The sequence below is a fragment of the Somniosus microcephalus genome, chromosome 8, assembly GCF_052327205.1.
Source record: "Somniosus microcephalus isolate GS21.2 chromosome 8, FLI_Smic_1.0, whole genome shotgun sequence".
In the NCBI taxonomy this organism is placed as follows: Eukaryota; Metazoa; Chordata; class Chondrichthyes; order Squaliformes; family Somniosidae; genus Somniosus; species Somniosus microcephalus.
The window spans coordinates 167,280,114-167,298,733 of NC_140994.1; positions in this window are offsets into that span (position 1 = coordinate 167,280,114).

The window sequence follows — 18,620 nt, forward strand, 5'->3', positions numbered from 1 at the left end:
ACAGGATTATTATAAGACAAAAAAAAAATTGCCACCGAGCCACATCATAAGAAATTAGGGCAGATGACTAAAAGCTTGGTCAAAGAAGTAGGCTTTAAGGAGCGTCTTAAAGGAGGAAAGAGAGGCGGAGAGGTTTAGGGAGGGAATTCCAAAGCTTAGGGCCATGGCAACAGAAGGCACAGAGGTGAATTACAGGGAGAGTGATGTTTTTTTCTGTGGCCATAATTACAATATGTCCATCCAGAGTGCTGTGATATGCACGATCAATTGGAGTGGTGGGAGTTGGGTTACCAATCTTCAGGATTCTCCTGGAGTCTCTAATTATTAATCCTTGGACACTGCTACGAGCATCCCAGAACAAATTATGTGTTTTCTTCATTTTTTTGAGCAGTTTTGTTTATAAAAGGCTACTTCATTGGGCAGAGTGCTTGGAGACAGGTGGCCATGTGATGAATCCGCCAGGAATAGGTCCAGAACGAACAACGGAGTGGTGGAGGGGAGCTAACCTCTGGCTGCTTTCCACTCTTCTGAGGCCTTGTACCAAACTGGGGGAGCTTGGAACGGGATCTCGGTGTCCACCAGTTCGCTTGAAGCTTTTCGAGACCAGCAGTCACTGCTTGGCCCGTAATGCATTATCAAATTGTTATGCAGCTCAAGAACCAGAAATAATAATTGGAGCTTGCACATGTGGGGAATAAATATTGACACAACTGGGTGGGCAGAATGGCCAGTTTCCATGTTATAACTTACATGGTCCACAATTTTCTTGGTGTGATATGCAGCACTATTGCCCTTTCAAGATAGTTATTGAGCCTGCTGGTCACCAGCAGAGCGAATTACACACAAGGCTCCTGGGCAAGCTCATTTGCATACTCATTGGTGCAACCTCTTTTTGTTTAATTTCAGTGATTGATGACAATTGCCATCGCCAATAAAAAAGGAAGCATATGCCCCCTTAAAGGGGCAGTACCAATAAAACTGTAACTTAAACCAAAATGAAAGGAAACTTAACAAATTAAATCAAAATTCTATTTTGGGGGGTGATGAAGCATTCCAGTCATTCCGATGCCCACTGGTCGCGGAAGACCTCGAGCATACAGAAAGTTCAGAGGGGAAGTGAAAAAGAAAATAAGAAGGGCAAAGAGAGAGTATGAGAATAGATTGGCAGCTAACATAAATGGAATCCAGAAGTCCTCTATAGGCATATAAATAGTAAACGGGTAGTAAGAGGGGGGGTGGGGCCAATTAGGGACCCAAAAGGAGACCTACGCACGGAGGCAGAGGGCATAGCTGAGGTACTAAATGAGTACTTTGCATCTGTCTTCACCAAGGAAAAAGATGCTGCCAAAGTCATAGCGAAAGAGGAGGTAGTGGAAATAATGGATGGGATAAAAATTGATAAAGAGGAAGTACTAGAAAGGCTGGCTGTACTTAAAATTAATAAGTTACCAGGACCGGATGGGATGCATCCTATGATGCTGAGAGAAGTTAAGGGTGGAAATCGCAGATGTACTGGCCATAATCTTCCAATTCTCCTTAGCAGTGGTGTCAGAGGACTGGAGAATTGCAAATGCTCCACACCCTTGTTCAAAAAGGATAAACCCAAAAACTACAAGCCAGTCAGTTTAACCTCGGTAGTGGGGAAGCTTTTAGAAATGATAATCAGGGACAAATTAATAATCACTTGGACAAGTGTGGATTAATTAAGGAAAGCCAGCATGGATTTGTTAAAGGCAAATCGTGTTTAACTAACTTGATCGAGTTTTTTGATGAGGTAACAGAGAGGGTTGATGAGGGCAATGCGGTTGATGTGGTGTACATGGACTTCCAAAGGCGTTTGATAAAGTGCTACATAATAGGCTTGCCAGCAAAGTTGAAGCCCATGGAATAAAAGGGACAGTGGCAACATGGATACAAAATTGGCTAAGTGACAGGAAATAGAGAGTAGTGGTGAACGGTTGTTTTTCGGACTGGAGGAAGGTATACAGTGGTGTTCCCCAGGGTTGGTACTAGGACCACTGCTTTTCTTGATATATATTAATGACTTGGATGTGGGTGTACAGGGCACAATTTAAAAATTTGCAGATGACACAAAACTTGGAAGAATAGTGAACAAGTGAGGAGGATAGTGGTAGACTTCAAAAAGACATAGACAGGCTGGTGAAATGGCCGGACCCGTGGCAGATGAAATTTAACGCAGAAAAGTGCAAAGTGATACATTTTGGTAGGAATAACAAGGAGAGGCAATATAAACTAAAGGGTACAATCCTAAAGGGAGTGCATGAACAGAGAGACCTGGGGGTATATGTGCACAAATCATTGAAGGTGGCAAGGCAGGTTGAGAAAGCAGTTAAAAAAGTATATGGGATCCTGGGCTTCATAAATAGAGGCATAGAGTACAAAAGCAAGGAAGTTATGATGAACCTTTATAAAACACTGGTTCGGCCTCAACTAGAGTATTGTGTCCAATTCTGGGTGCCGCACTTTAGGAGGATGTGAAAGCCTTAGAGAGGGTGCATAAAAGATTTATGAGAATGGTTCCAGGGATGAGGGACTTCAGTTATGTGGATAGACTGGAGAAGCTGGGGTTGTTCTCCTTAGAGCAGAGAAGGTTGAGAGGAGATTTGATAGAGGTGTTCAAAATCATGAGGGGTCTAGACAGAGTAGAGAGAGAAATGGTTCCCATTGGCGGAAGGGTCGAGAACCAGAGGACACAGATTTAAGGTGATTGGAACAAGAACCAAAGGCGACATGAGAAAAAACTTTTTTACTCAGCGAGTGGTTAGGATTTGGAATGCACTGCCTGAGAGGATGGTGGAGGCAAATTCAATCGTGGCTTTCAAAAGGGAGTCGGATAAGTACCTGAAGGAAAAAAAATTGCAGAGCTACGGGGAGAGGGCGGGGGAGTGGGACTAGCTGAAGTGCTCTTGCAGAGAGCCGGCACGGGGTCGACGGGCTGAATGACCTCCTTCTGTGCAGTAACCATTCTATGATTCTATGCAGGTGGACACTGCGTGCTCCAGCTCCAGGGACACCCAGGCGCGAACATAGCCGCGGAAGAGAGGCAGGCAGTCTGGCTGAACGACCCCCTCAACCGTTCATTGCCTGGACCTGTTTATGGCCACCTTGCCAGGCCCAGGAGCAGTCCTAAGAGGAGGTTCTCCAACTTGCCCGCTCCCCATCCCCACCACACTGGATTCATTGGTGCAAGAATTGGTGTAAAACAGGTGTAATCAGCTGAACCACCAGGAAACTTCTGTGCAACCTTTTAAAAACACTGTTCATTTTCAGTTAGCAGCTAACAGGAACAGTGCTTTCCTCTTTTATTTGTTTCTCAAATTACTTCACTGCATGTCTTGCCAAAATTCTGATTATATTTGGACAGAATTATGACCACTTAATGCCATTTGTGTCCAAAGAGTAGAGCAGCATTCTGGGTGAGAACTCAGAATTTCAGTGATGCAGAACTCTAAGTCCTACTCAACAAGATTGTAGGCTGGAGGAACAGACTCCTGGGTGTGTGTTCGACCAACCTGCCAGGACTGCCACTCATGCTGCCTGGAGGGAGGTGACACTGAGTACCAACTTTCTCACCCCCAGGACTGCAGAGCAGTGCTGCAAGAATTTCAATGACATGACCAACGCGAGGAAGGCAACACAATGACCATGCTCACCCTTTCATTTTTGCCCACCTTGGGCACCAGCATATCTTCACCCTCTTCAAGCAGCACTTACACAAACAACCCTTCACACTGCACTCTGGTTAAAGGCGATTCTATCTCCCTATCTCACACTATGGCTACATAGCTCCCCTAACCAAAACATGTGACATGAGGGGAAACTTTTTTACCCAACATGTGGTTAGGATTTGGAATGCACTGCCTGATGGGGTGGTGGATACAGATTCAACAGTAGCCTTCAAAAGGGAATTGGATAAATACTTGAAGGAGAAAAAATTGCAGGGATATAAGGAAAGAGTGGGGGAGTGGGACTAACTAGATTGTTCTTTGAAAGAGCCGGCGCAGACTCGATGGGCTGAATGGCCTCCTGTGTTGTACTAGTCTATGATTCTATGATATGATATGATTCTAAAACCTCTTCCTCCGCTTTAGCACCTTCATAACCCCGCACCTCTTACTTCACTTATGTAGCTTCTGGGCACTCATCTATTGGTGTTCAATGTGGTGGAGGGGGTGGGGGGTTAAAACCAGAAACTCTCATCTGCAGCACCACTGGCTGACAAGTGGCCATATGCTAATAAGCCAGTGGGGATTCAACAGGCGATCGTACGAAGGGTCAAAAAGCATGGCGAAACTTGGAGGAAGTCTTTCAAAAGCTCACAAGCAGTGCAAATCAATTATACCTAATTTTCCATGCGAAAAAAAATCCTACACTGTTCCAGTGCCACTAATGTTCTGAAATCAGCAATGGAATTAACACCCCTCCTCCACTGTATATATATGTTCTGTTAATCTGCAAAATGGTTTAAAGCTCTAATGTGAGGTTTAAAGCTTTCTTGATCATACTTTTTCCATGAATATCCTTATACTTTCTGCTCGAGTCCAAGTTAAAACTTTTTTTTTTGCTTTGCTTCTCCGTGTTTCTTCGCAGCCCCCATTTCTTCTTGCTGTTAGTTATTGTTTGTTTTGTTTACTTACAGACTTCCCCTTTTTTTGCTGTTGCACATTAGCTGCCCCATTTCCCTATATTACAACAGCGACTGCACTTCAAACGTACTTCATTGGCTGTAAAGTGCATTGAGGTCGTGAAAGGCATTATATAAATACAAGTCTTTTTCTTTTCTTTTTCCTTGTATCTTATCTATTATTTTTCACACTCCCTCAGTTTTTGTCATCCCAAAGCCCTAAAATAAATAGTAGTGTGCACCCTGCAACAGTATGGCCACCAACATCCTCAAAGAAAGCATGAAATCACAGATTTCCTCTGAGCATCTTAAGCGCCTGCTTGCTGGTGTCCTGGAAAGCCCATGGGAGTGGATGTTTGCAGGACTTCCTTCCCAGATCAGTTTTCCTTTCACTGGCATTCCTGTTGAACACAGAATTGTCTTTATACACAGGAACACAATGTCCAAGCTGAGAAATCAACACCCTCACCCTGCCTGTCTTATTCTGTGACTAATATTTTTTCCTGTCAAAACTTGCAATTTAGTTGCATCAAGTTTTATCTGAGGCTAGCTGTTTAAGTTCTTGTGCCACTTTTAACTTCAAAGAGAACTGGTTATATAGAAAAACTAGTTATATGGAAAGGTGATATGGAAGAGACTGGGCAAAATATGAATGCAGGATCATAGGTATGAATTTGTCGGGGGGGTGGCGGGGTAGATTCTTGATGCACTAAAAGCAAAATATATCTTTTAACTTCCTGCAACTTGGGTTTAAATAGATGAATCACAACACTTTATCATAAATACATTTATTGCAACAACCCATGATAAAAACAATGGCCCAGAATTCCCTGCAATGGCGAGATTGGCGACGTACGCCGTAAATATCGCTGTCTTGCGGCTGATCTCGCCGTTGTGAACTTAGTCCAACATTTGTTGGATTTGTCATTTTAAATATGCCGCAGCAAACATAGCAGTGGTGCAGTCAATGACCAAAGTAATTTCAGGAATAAAGCAAAATCACAAACCTGATTGATAAGTAGGCTGAAGTATAGGTTTGACCCCCATTTTCACAAGAAACTCCGCTCCTATTTCTGATTAAAAGGATGGTTCATGTAAAAATGTCAACTTTATTTCACACCCCTTGACAAAGGTCAAATTATAGAAGAGTCACTGTTGGCCCTAAATAATTGATTCATCTCTCATTCTGTGCATGGTGGCGGTAATTTAAAGGTTAGGTGCTACTCCATAGTTAACAAACTCTTCTGTGAAACACACTTTAAATAAAGACACAGGGCCCCAAGTTCATTAATGTTCCAAACCGGCCGCAATTCAGGCAGCGCACAGCAATGGTGGCCAGAATGGAGAGGCTCAAGAAACTAAATTCATCCTTGGACCTCATCAGCATAATTCAGGCAAGCTGTTGGCGCTATTCCAGTACCCCGACACAGCTCGCTTGTCTAAGCTGAACCAATTTCAACCGGCGCTGAGGCCCACAGGTAATTCCAGGGGGATTTGAGGGGGGAAGGTGAGCCCCATTGAGATGGGGGCGAGGGTGAGCCGGTATGGCCTGCAGTTGTTTTGTGGAGCCCGGTGATGCACTCCTGCACTTCCCAACTCCACAAAAAATAAGATTTTGGAAATTTTGGGGGCAATTATTTGAACGGCCTTCAGCACTCCCTTTAAGGAGATAAGATAAAAACAGAAAATGCTGGAAACACTCAGCAGGTCAGGCAGCATCTGTTGAACGAAGTGCTGCAAGTTCAGTGGGAGCGAGACTAGAGTGAGTGAATGGAGTAGAGAAATTGAGATAGGTGATGTCAGGAGAGCAGTTCCCAATAAAAAGGTCAAGCCAGCGTAAGAGGCCAGAGGGATGGGTCCAGGTTGGAATGAGAATTTAAGGACCGCTGGTTAGGTAGCTCGTTTGTCTGTTCTGACGAAGGGTCATCGACCTGAAACGTTAACTCTGTTTCTCTCTCCACAGATGCTGCCCGACCTGCTGAGTATTTCTGGCATTTTCTGTTTTTATTCCATACAAAACCGAGCTGTCTATCACAGAAAAGATGCTTGCTGCATTGCAAAATATTCCGTGTTGAGGTTTCTAAGGCACGGGCTGTGGAGCAGGTTTTGACAGGCTTTCATGGTGTATGAAATACTCATACACCTAAACACTTAAGCCTTTGTTGTCTTGAAAGGGCCATGAGTCAGGCTCATACAATGTTATTCTTTGTAGTGACTTATTAAGGATCACGATAGGATGCACCTCCACTCTCTCTCTCCATGTGTCCCTCTAATCTTTTAAAGAATGCATTAAAGAGGCCAGAGGCAATCAAAGGCACTTCTAACTCAATGTTTGTCAGACAAATATATTACCGCTCCCATTGTCATAACCAGTTTCGTCTCGTTGGTTGGAGTGAAAAGACGTATCATTTTACTGAATAAGAACATAAGAACTATTGAAACATTTGTATACTCTCGGTGGCTTTTATTCTGCCCCGGCTACTTTTGTGAAGGAAAGTTAATCTTTTAACTCAATGTTTTATGGGTCTGCTGATCTTAGCTGTGCTGAATATTTCTGGAAAATCAACCCAATGTATTAATCACTTTCTGGATATATTTTTTAACTAGAACGAACCAATGGGAAAGAATGGGTCCAGTGTCAAACATAAGGGTGTCTGTTGTTTAGTAAGTGTTTTACATTCTATGCTTGCCCACAAACACACCTGTACGTAAAAGTGCCAAGTGGATGTGTGAGCACTGCCTGCCTACTGCTGTTTTGGATTGGGAGTAGCGGATTAAATAGTGATGAAGGGCGGTGTTATGCTGGTTTCCATCCATTGACTGGGTATGCTTGCCTGTTGAGTCTTTTCCTTCCTGTATGTGTGAGAGCTGCATACTATTCCTGTGCCACTTGTCCTCTGGTAAGTGTGTTGCTATGAGCTGATTGTGTCAGTGTTGATGGATGTTTCTCAATGCCTAGCAACGACAGCACGTCTATTGGTGTGACTTGCCTGTAAAGCTGTGTGTGTGAATGTACACGTGTCACACAATGTAGGCGCCCCAAACCAATTCTTTGCACGGGGCCCTCGCAAGACAAGCACCACCCTTGTAGCTAGCATTACATAGTATTTACAGCACAGAAACACGCCATTCAACCCAGCAGGTCCATGCCGGTGTTTTTGGTCCACACAAACCTCCTCCCACCCTCTTCATCTAACCCTATCAACATATCCTTCTATTCCTTTCTCTCTCATGTGCTTGACTAGCATCCCCTTTTCTGCATCTATGCTATTCACCTCAACTGCTCCTTAAGGTAGCAAGCTCCACATTTTAACCACTCTCTGGGTCAAGAAGTTTCTCTTGAATTCCCCATTGGATTTATTTCTCTTCCCTCTTTTAAGACAGTTCTTAAAACCTACCTCGTTGACCAAGCCTTTGGTCATCTGCTTTAATATCCCCTTATGTGGCTCTGTGACAAAGGTTTTTTGAAAATGCACTCCTGTGAAGCACCTTGGGACATTTTACTACATTAAAGATGCTATATAATACAAGTTGTTGTTCTTGTTGTATTAGTGGCAGGTAAGGTGCCTGCAGCTACTAGTGTGAGCATGTGGGTGGGGGTCCAATCTCCAACCATGGGGGGAGGGTTATGATCCCCGATTTGGGGGGGGTGGTCTTTGGATAGGGGTGGTCTGATGGGGGAGGGGTGCGATCCCAGGGAAGTAGGTAAGCTTGGGGGGCCCAGGGGAAGCACTCCTGCTCCTCCTGGCCCACAGGCAGTGCTGTAAGGGTACTTACCTTTTCTCCGATGCTGTCCTCACCCCTTAATTGGCCGAGTTTTCTGAGGCCTGGGAAACCCGCCGGTCAGGATTAAACCTGTAAGGGAAATTAAATGTGAGGTTCCCAGTCTCATTATAATATTGAAATAGCCAACCAATCCCCTGTACCGCCTCCGTTAAACCCGGGCGGGTTGGAGGTGGGTTGGGATCGAGTTTGAGATTTTAAAAATATTTACATCTTACCAGACCTCAACCCACCCATTTTTGGGGGTTAAAATTCACCCCATCTTCCCTTCTGAAATCCGCACTGACTATCCTTTATTATATTTTCAGTTCCTAGATGTTTTTCTATTACACATTTGAGAAAGGATCCATTATCTTTCCTACCACTGACATTAAGCTAATTGGTCTATAGTTCCCTGGGCTTGTTCTATCTCCCTTTTTAAATATAAGAATCACATTAGCTGTTTGCCAGTCCTCTGGCACCATTCCCTTTTCTAATGAATTTTTATATATATATGCAATAGTGCCCCCATTATCTCTTCCCTAACTTCTTTTAATATACATGGATGCAATCCACTGAGACCAGGGGTTTTATCCTCTCTAAGTTTGATCAGTTTATCAATTATTGCCCCCTTTCTATCTTAAACATCTTTGACATAAGAAAACTACTAGGCACTTGGTCTGAGTATTAAACAAGGCTTTAATCAACTGTTTTTCAACATGGAGATCTAGTTGTGTCCTTCACTAGTTCCTGTTAAAGAATGTCCTGAGCAAGCTGGGCTCATGCCCGAGTATTTATACTCTCCCTGGACAGCGCCACCAGCAGGCTGCCCAGTATTACTTCATAAGTCATTTCCACATGAATGACAAGATTCATGTCAGTCTTTATATCATTTTTGATTTCTTCTTCTAATGTCATGCCCACCTTATGAGTCTCCCTGGTAAATACTTGTAATCAGGAGTCCACAGACATTAGACTGATAACGCAGAACAATTTCTAAAAAACGATCACAGGCCAGGAAAGTACTACTTTTAGGCAAATTAACAGGCTGAGGAAAGTGAATCTGGGATACTTGGCTATTGATCTGACTGGAGTCATTCAGATCAATACTAATAGCCAGTGATACACCATTGTCACTCCAGATCTGAGTGAGGGGGTTCAGATTAAAAAATGCTTGACTTGAACAAAGCACAAGTGTTCACAGGAATGGAAAGACAAGTATTGGTAGATGAGCCTGTGTGCAAAATAATTTACCACCATCTAATGTTAGCAAATTACAGTTACTTCATCAATAAGAACCTTGGAAGGTTGAGCATAAATTGGAAATGGTGCCTGTTGTACTCACTCAGCACTGTTTTCTAGCCACGAGATGTAATGCTACTGGCCCAAGTGCTGTCGCTAAACCTGATTATAAATTATTTACGCAGACATTGGAAATATGTTTGAGAAACCGATCTTGGAGCAAGAAATCACACTGCTGTCAGGCCACCAATGTCCCACCCATACCATTATTTTTGTGTCTATGTTTCAGCAGCGAGAAAACATCTTAATGCAGGAAATTTGAGATCATTGATTTGAATGGTAGAGCTACGACAATGCACGTTTCACTGTTTCGCTGAGGGTATTGGCGGAGCGGTGCAAAAGTCCCAGGAAATTAAGGAATGGTGCAAGTAATGCCATAAGCCATTTATACCATAATTTCCCGGTTTTTATGCATGGTAAACCGGGCTCTATGACATAGATGCACCATTACAATGTGCAGGTCTCCAGGAAGTTCTGGGCCAATATACATGGGGCAATCCAAAATGAGCCATACCTATGATAGACTTGGCTTTAAATTTAACACTTGCCATGGAAGCACATTTTGAAAATACACCATGGGCAGGATTTTAACTCAGGTGCGGGATGGTGTCGTGATATCCGAATTTCGTGCTTCCCACACGAATCTAAATGGATGTGGGAGATTGATGCAATTTTAACTTAAGTGGCCAATTGATGTCCAACATGTGGGAAGCCTTTGCAAATGGGTTTTTCATGACTGAAAGTCCCCTCCGATGATGTCATCATTGCTGCTGCATTTAAGGTCCACAGCAAGCCTTGCTTCTTCTGCAGGCTTCCAAGCTTTCTCCATTTGGTGTCAGAGGGACCTGCAGGAAAGAGGACAAGCGGGAGGCCCAGATCAGCTCCTCATTTCAACGAGGTGGCCCTGCAGGCATTGGATGGGGCTAGGGCCAACAGGGAGGTGCTCTTCCCTTCCTCAGGGAGGAAGAGGCCACCCAAGCAGACTAAGGCAGTGTGGATGCAGGTGGTTGAGGAGGTCAACTCCTTGGGAGTCACATGGCGAACCTGGATTCAGTGCCAGAAAAGATTTCATGACCTTCAGCGCACTGGAAAAGTGAAATAAAGAATAGATTTGCCTTTCTAATCTAAGCTTTATTAACTTTAAAAATCCAGTAGCACATCTTTCAACACCAGTCTCCAACCATGACTGGAGAGAACTGAATTTAAGATGGTCACCACAAATCACCTGACATCCACTACCAATGAGTTTACAGCATATATCTCAATGGTAGAAACAAGCAACCAATTACAATACTTCTTACTAACACAGAACAACCACCCCATTCACCAATCACGATAATTCTTATTAAACATAGGAAATAATCACCACAAAAAGTGAGTATGAAGTTCCCATCACCCTCAATCTGACCCCCATTGCCTTTCCTCACCAGCACTCAGCTTTAGCAATCTCTTCCTCCACATCCCACTTGACACTGACATCCATGCACCCTTACCCATTCCCTCCCTCTCTATGCTCACATTCACATAACTATTCGACTATGTAGCCCTCACACTCCCTATCACTCTGATGCTATGAAAACAACTGACAACACACAGGGAGGGCCCTTGGTATTGCCACCTCACTCCATCTTTGTCTCCTTCTAAGTATGTATGCTATGCAATCTCTACACTCACTCCTTCATTCTCACTCAACCTCCACTTGTCTCCCTCATTGCAGGAAAAGAGAGCTCACAACAAAAGAGAGCGAGCCAGGACAGGAGGAGGGACAGCCTCTATAGTCCACCTGCCCCCTTGGGAGGAGGCGGCACTCGAAATAGTGGGACTGGAGGATGATGCGCATGTGGGGGACGGACAGACGGGTGCAACACAGCAAGCTGGTGACAGAAAAGTTTCCCATCTCTCTCTTTGACATTGCATGAGTCGCTGACAATGATTGTGAAGCTCTAACAGATGGACTTATGAGCATCTGCAAAAAGCAATGTGCATGTAGCCTTGGCATCACATCTCTGACTCTTTCCTTTACTCCCCCACAGGACCATCACAAGCATTTGTCCCCCCTAGCCAGGAAGAAGAGGCTGAGCAGCCAGACTGCTCAGAGAAAGCTGCAACCTCTGAGGGCGCAGCGTCACCAGAAATCTGCGCACCCAGCACCAGCGCAGACACTCACACCTTGGTGGGACCTTCGGGACATAGAGTCGTGTTGTCACCTGGTGTATCACAGCTCACAAGTGAGCATCAGCAGATTGTGGAGACAGGGACAGCAGTGGAGAGTCCTAGTCAGAGGGCGCAGGACTCTGCCAGCTCGGCTCAGCAGCACGTCGACCCTCTGCCTCTGGATCCATCCATGAGATCAGCGGTGATGGAACTCCAGGAACAGATGCAGGAGTCTCTGGCAGATTTTATCTCTAGGGTCGCTGCGAGTGTGGAGCGAATGGAGGAGTCCATAGCGACTGTTATAAATCTCATCATTCATCAAGAAACGACTCATGAAATAATGCTGGATGACCAGCTGGTGGCACCATCCAAGGAGTATAAATACTCGGGCGTGGGCCCAGCTTGCCATGGACATTTTGTAAGACAAGGAACTAGTGAAGAACAACTAGACCTCCACTTTGGTAGCAAAAACAGGAAGGCAGATTATTATCTGAATGGCAATAGATTGGGAGAAGGGGAAGTGCAATGAGACCTGGGTGTCCTTGTGCACCAGTCGCTGAAGGTAAGCATGCGGGTGCAGCAGGCGGTTAAGGCAGCAAATGGTATGTTGGCCTTCGTAGCGAGAGGGTTCAAGTACAGGAACAAGGATGTCTTGCTGCAGTTGTACAGGGCCTTGGTGAGACCACATCTGGAGTATTGTGTGCAGTTTTGGTCGCCTTATCTGAGGAAGGATGTTCTTGCCATGGAAGGAGTTCAGCGAAGATTCACCAGGCTGATACCTGGGATGGCAGGAATGACGTATGAGGAGAGATTGGATCGATTGGGCTTGTATTCGCTGGAATTTAGAAGAATGAGAGGGGATCTCATCGAAACTTATAAAATTCTAACAGGACTAGACACTGGAAGGATGTTCCCGATGGTTGGGGAGTCCAGAACCAGGGGTCACAGTCTAAGGATAAGGGGTAGGCCATTTAGGACAGAAATGAGGAGGAATTTCTTCACCCAGAGAGTGGTGAACCTGTGGAATTCTCTACCACAGAAGGCAGTAGATGCCAATACATTAAATATACTCAAGAAGGAGTTGGATATATTTCTTAAGGCTAAAGGGATCAAGGGGTATGGGGAGAAAGCAGGGACCGGGTACTGAATTTGGATGATCAGCCATGATCGCATTGAATGGCGGAGCAGGCTCGAGGGGCCGAATGGCCTACTCCTGCTCCTATCTTCTATGTTTCTATGTTCTGAAATAAGTTGATTAAAGCCTTGCTTTATGCTCAAACCAAGTGCGTAGTGAGTTTTATTACGTCAGCGACCATGACCAGAGCCTTTGTGGAGTCATTGGCGCATGAACGCATCACCATGGAAAGGATGGCAACCTTCGTGGAAAGGATGGCTATGGCCATGGAGGAGCTTAGTCACCAGGGTATGGAAAACATGGTCATTGTTCAGAATAGAATGACATCTCTTGAGGAGCGATAGGCATCTACTGAACAGAGAAACCAGACCTTCATGGAAGTCCTTCTGAATTCCACATCTGCTGAAGCCACAGGGGAGGCACCACGTAGGAGCACGCGTAAGAGGAAAATTCTGCACAAATAGTCACAAGGGTAGTCACTTGGGTGCAATTTTGTGTTTACTGCAAAAATGCCATCACTTCGGTAATGTACATAAAATTTCTGATGGCAAATGTTGCAGTTGTATCGCCTGTCATTTCGCTAGTGGGACTTCCACATTGAGGGCTTAGGCATACTTGCAACTGTCAGTATGGTGGTCAGAGTGCTAGGAATCCTCTGGTTCTTGGCCATTGTCAATGCTCTGGTAAGAAGCTGCGAGGCAAAAGTGTTTGTTTGACTAGGCTAAGCAAATCTGGCCAGGATGAGTGCGACCCTTGCATCCCGGGCAGCAATGTTGTCGCACGCTGGCGTCTTCTGGCCTATGCATCTTCAGGTGGGTGACTAGCAGCTTGGCGCTCCTGTTGATGCTCCTGCTGTTGCTCATGGTTCTGCTGCTGCCGCGGCTGGTCTGCATCCGAATCTGATGTCCAGGAGGAAAGGAATTCAATGTTTGCCATGCTTCTGGAATATGCCTCAGTTGAAGAAGCGCTTAGCCAAGGTGAGGAGAGGGGTTTCACAGGACGTCACACTGGAGGTGGGTGTGAGGCTCCAACCTTCCACAGGTGTGGTTAAGCCTTCTAAAAGTTGCCCCAGACCCGAGACCACTAATGTCCTGCCACCTGCAAATGATGGCTGATCAAATCTCCTCTTTAATGGTTGACCTGCAGTTGATATTGAGCAATCCAATAGTGCTCCCGCCAGGTTTCACATTCGTGTTTCCCACCAGGCATGTTTCATATGGGAAGAGTGTTAAATTCGCAAGGGCCTTTCAAAATAGGATTATAGAGGCCATTTAGTGGTTGTTAAGGGCCTTAATGACCAGTCCCGCCTGTTGGATGCGGGATGGAGTCGGGACCATCAGACACGCCTGAGTTAAAATTGCTCAGAGTCGGGAAACAGGCGGGGGGGTGGGGGGGGGGGGGGGGTCCCGTCCGCCAGTTTTTGCGATTTTAACCCCCAGCACGCCTCCAAGCCCGACTCCACGGCTCAATGAAAATCGAGCCCCATGTGTGCACTGCCGTACAGAAGAGTGCAGGAATTTTATACTGTACTCCACTTCTGTCAGTTTACCATAATCATTCGGCCTCAGCAAGAAAGTTATTTTTTTAACAGACTTCACCAGCTGATAATTTAAGTAACAGCAGGGGACAGATTTGCTGCACCAGGAATAGAAAGTCACAAGATTGTGAACCCAGGACAAATCATCCTCTGTGATTAGTGCCACCTACATTAGAAACCTGGCTACAATAAACAAATATAATTTGGAGCCCAGGAGAGAGCGAGAGTTCGGAGCTACTAAAGCAGCGGGAGCCCAGGAGAGCGTGAGACCTCGGCAGTACTAAAAGTAGCAGGAGCCCAGGAGAGAGCGAGAGTTCGGCGATACTAAAGCAGTGGGAGCCCAGGAGAGAGCGAGAGTTCGGAGTTACTAAAGCAGCGGGAGCCCAGGAGAGAGTGAGAGTTTGGCGCTACTAAAGCAGCGGGAGCCCAGGAGAGAGCGAGAGTTCGGAGCTACTAAAGCAGCGGGAGCCCAGGAGAGCGCGAGAGTTCGGAGCTACTAAAGCAGCGGGAGCCCAGGAGAGTGCGAGAGTTCGGCGGTACTAAAGCAGCGGGAGCCCAGGAGAGAGCGAGAGTTCGGAGCTACTAAAGCAGCGGGAGCCCAGGAGAGAGGGAGAGTTCGGCGATACTAAAGCAGCGGGAGCCCAGGAGAGAGCGAGAGTTCGACGATACTAAAGCAGTGGGAGCCCAGGAGAGAGTGAGAGCTCGGAGTTACTAAAGCAGCGGGAGCCCAGGAGAGAGTGAGAGTTTGGCACGACTAAAGCAGCGGGAGCCCAGGAGAGAGCGAGAGTTCGGCGATACTAAAGCAGTGGGAGCCCAGGAGAGAGCGAGAGTTTGGAGCTACTAAAGCAGCGGGAACCCAGGAGAGAGCGAGAGTTCAGAGCTACTAAAGCAGCGGGAGCCCAGTAGAGAGCGAGTGTTCAGAGCTACTAAAGCAGCGGGAGCCCAGGAGAGAGAGAGAGAGTTCGGAGCTACTAAAGCAGTGGGAGCCCAGGAGAACAGCTACAACAGACCGGTGAGTGTAAAGAAGTAAAAAGTAGTTGAAGTGCGACGCCACCAGAAAGCAGGTAATTGATTGGTTGGTGAGTATTTCTATATTTCTCACTTTTTTCCCCAAACTTGGGCATCTAAATTTAAGTGCCTTGGTGTAGATTAAAATATATATGTGTTCCAAATTTTAAAATTAATTTATTAATTAATTGAGATGGGTGACCAGGCAATGTGTTGTTGTTGTTGCATGTGGGAGCTGGTGGACACCATTGAGGTCCAGGGCGACCACATCTGCAGCAAATGTTGGCTGCTCGAGGAACTTCGGCTCAGAGTTGATGAGCTGGAATCCGAGATTTAGACACTGCAACACATTAGGGAGGGGAGCGTTAACTGGACACTAAGTTCCAGGAGGCAATCACACCCACTAGAGTAATTACTTCCAACTTGGCCCATGGTCAGGCTCCAGCAGGGTGGGACTACAAGCGAGGCAGGTATTGGGATCCAGGAGGTAGTGATGGAGGAGCCTCAGCCCTTGGCCTTGTCCAACAGGTACGAGATTCTTGCTCCGTGTGTGGACGAGGACAAGGACTGCTGGGAGGATGAGCAATCTGACCACAGCATCGTGGTACAGGGAGCCATTCAAGTGGGGGGAGTAAAAAGAAATGTGGTAGTGATAGGGGATAGTATAGTTAGGGGGATAGACACTGTTCTCTGCAGCCGAGAGCGTGAGTCCCAAAGGCTATGTTGCCTGCCCGGTGCCAGGGTTGAGGACATCTCGTCTGGGCTGGAGAGAAACTTGGAGTGGTAGGGGGAGGATCCAGTTGTCATGGTCCACGTAGGTACCAATGACATAGGTAGGACAAAGAAAGTGGTTCTGCTGAGAGTATGAGCAGCTAGGGGCTAAATTAAAAAACAGATCCACAAAGGTAATAATCTCTGGATTACTACCTGAGCCACGAGCGAATTTGCATAGGGTAAATAAGATCAGAGAAATGAACGAGTGGCTCACAGACTGGTGTGGGAGAAATGGGTTTCGATTTGTGGGGCACTGGCACCAGTACTGGGATAAGAGGGAACTGTTCCGTTTGGATGGGCTTCACTTAAACCATGCTGGGGCTAGAGTCCCGGCGAATCGAATAACCAGGGCTGTAGAGAGGACTTTAAACTAAATAATGGGGGGGAGGATCCAGGTGAGCGGGAATTTAAAAAGTCAATGAGAATTGAGGAAGCATTAGAGCAGGATAGAGATGGGGGAAATATTAACCAGAGTGTGACAGGAAGGGACAGAATGTATAAAAATAAGAGTGTGTAGCGGTACCACCGAGTGTCCCTTACTTACTGTACATAATTCTCTTTAACGTTGTTTGTGTAGAGTTTGCATGTATGGGGCGCTGCCCCTTAATGACGCAGGTAAACGCGATGACGTCACGTCGCACATCACGTGACAACCCAAGCGCGGGAAGACGCGGGCAAACGCGATAACGTCATGTCGCTAATCACGTGACCGCCCAAGCGCGGGAAAACACGATGACGTCACGACGCAATCCACGGGACTGCCTACTCAGTCCTCGTGGCATCTCCGCCTGGTGAAGACCTCTTTCATGGCTCTCCTGTATCGATCTCGGCAAGCTGTTTGAATTCATCTGTTCCTGCATTAAAGACCTATTTGATTGTTCTCCTGGAGTCGACCTAAATCATTAGTTAGGAATACGTCCAATTCTTACATTGGTGACCTCAATTCCTTCATCAATTCCTACATTGGTGACCAGACAACGTGAGGACGGGAGCTCATCAATTCCTACATTGGTGACCCCGTTTTTTGTGAACGTTTTTCACGAAAGCAGCGCAGCCGGACCCCGAGATTTGTGAACGTTTTTCACAAAGGAAGCACGCATGGAAGCTGAAGCCGTTTCGCTCAGCTACTGCAACACTGGGAGCAACAATCGCCCTCGTGCTTTGTTCTGGTAGAAGCCCCGTTCGCAAAGAAGAACATCGATGCGGCGCAGACCAGGTACGACTATTTGGTCTCCGCATTATAGCTCTACCGACTTTCGGCACGTCAGCCTCTTCGACAACCCCACGGCGGAACAGCAAGTATAACACCCTCACAGCGCAGGTACAGCACGTTTTCGGGCTCACAGGATCGGAGTGCGCCCCGGCGGAGATGCCACGAGGACTCACCCCTCGCAACCCACGAGGACTCACCCCTCGCAACCCACGAGGACTCCCCCCTCGCAACCCACGAGGACTCCCCCCTCGCAACCCACGAGGACTCACCCCTCGCAACCCACGAGGACTCACCCCTCGCAACCCACGAGGACTCACCCCTTGCAAGCCACGAGGACTCATCCCCCGCCGACGCCACCCCAGCTCGTCAACCTGCTGGTCTGCATTTTCCACCACGTGCAAGTCGGCACGAGGGCGAAGCGTTGCCGCCCTCTCTACAGTTTTCCCCCCAACAAAAGCAAACATCTTCTGACTCTGCCACCGAGGACCGGGTCTAACGGGCATCCCGCGGCCGCGATCGGCCACGCGAAAATTGCTGTCATCACTGATCACTGATCAACGCAGCAACGGTTCACTCTCTTCTGTGTTACCGTAGTAACACTACGGCACGCACCGGTCCATGCGTTCCCGACTGCCGATGAGTTCGCTTGCCTGTCGGCGAGTTCACCGACCTGCCAAGACCCACGTTTATTTCCTCCTGGATTGCCCGTTTTGGTGTTCCTGCAGATTTCGTCAGACTGGGGACTTCTTTCCAACATCAACAGAGCCATGGACCGCCCGCCTGTCCACCGGCCACCCATCGTCGTTACGGCAGACCAAGTATGACCGCCCGCCTGACCACCAGCCACCCATCATCGTTACGGCAGACCAAGTACGACCGCCCGCCAGACCGCCAGCCACCCAACAGTCTCCGTCTTGAGACTACAGGAGTCGTTCGGACAGGCTCGTCAGACCATCTCACCATTTGACTTTGTCCGTTACAGCGAATTCTGGGGGGGCGCATGTAGCGGTACCACCGAGTGTCCCTTACTTACAGTACATAATTCTCTTTAACGTTGTTTGTGTAGAGTTCGCATGTATGGGGCACTGCC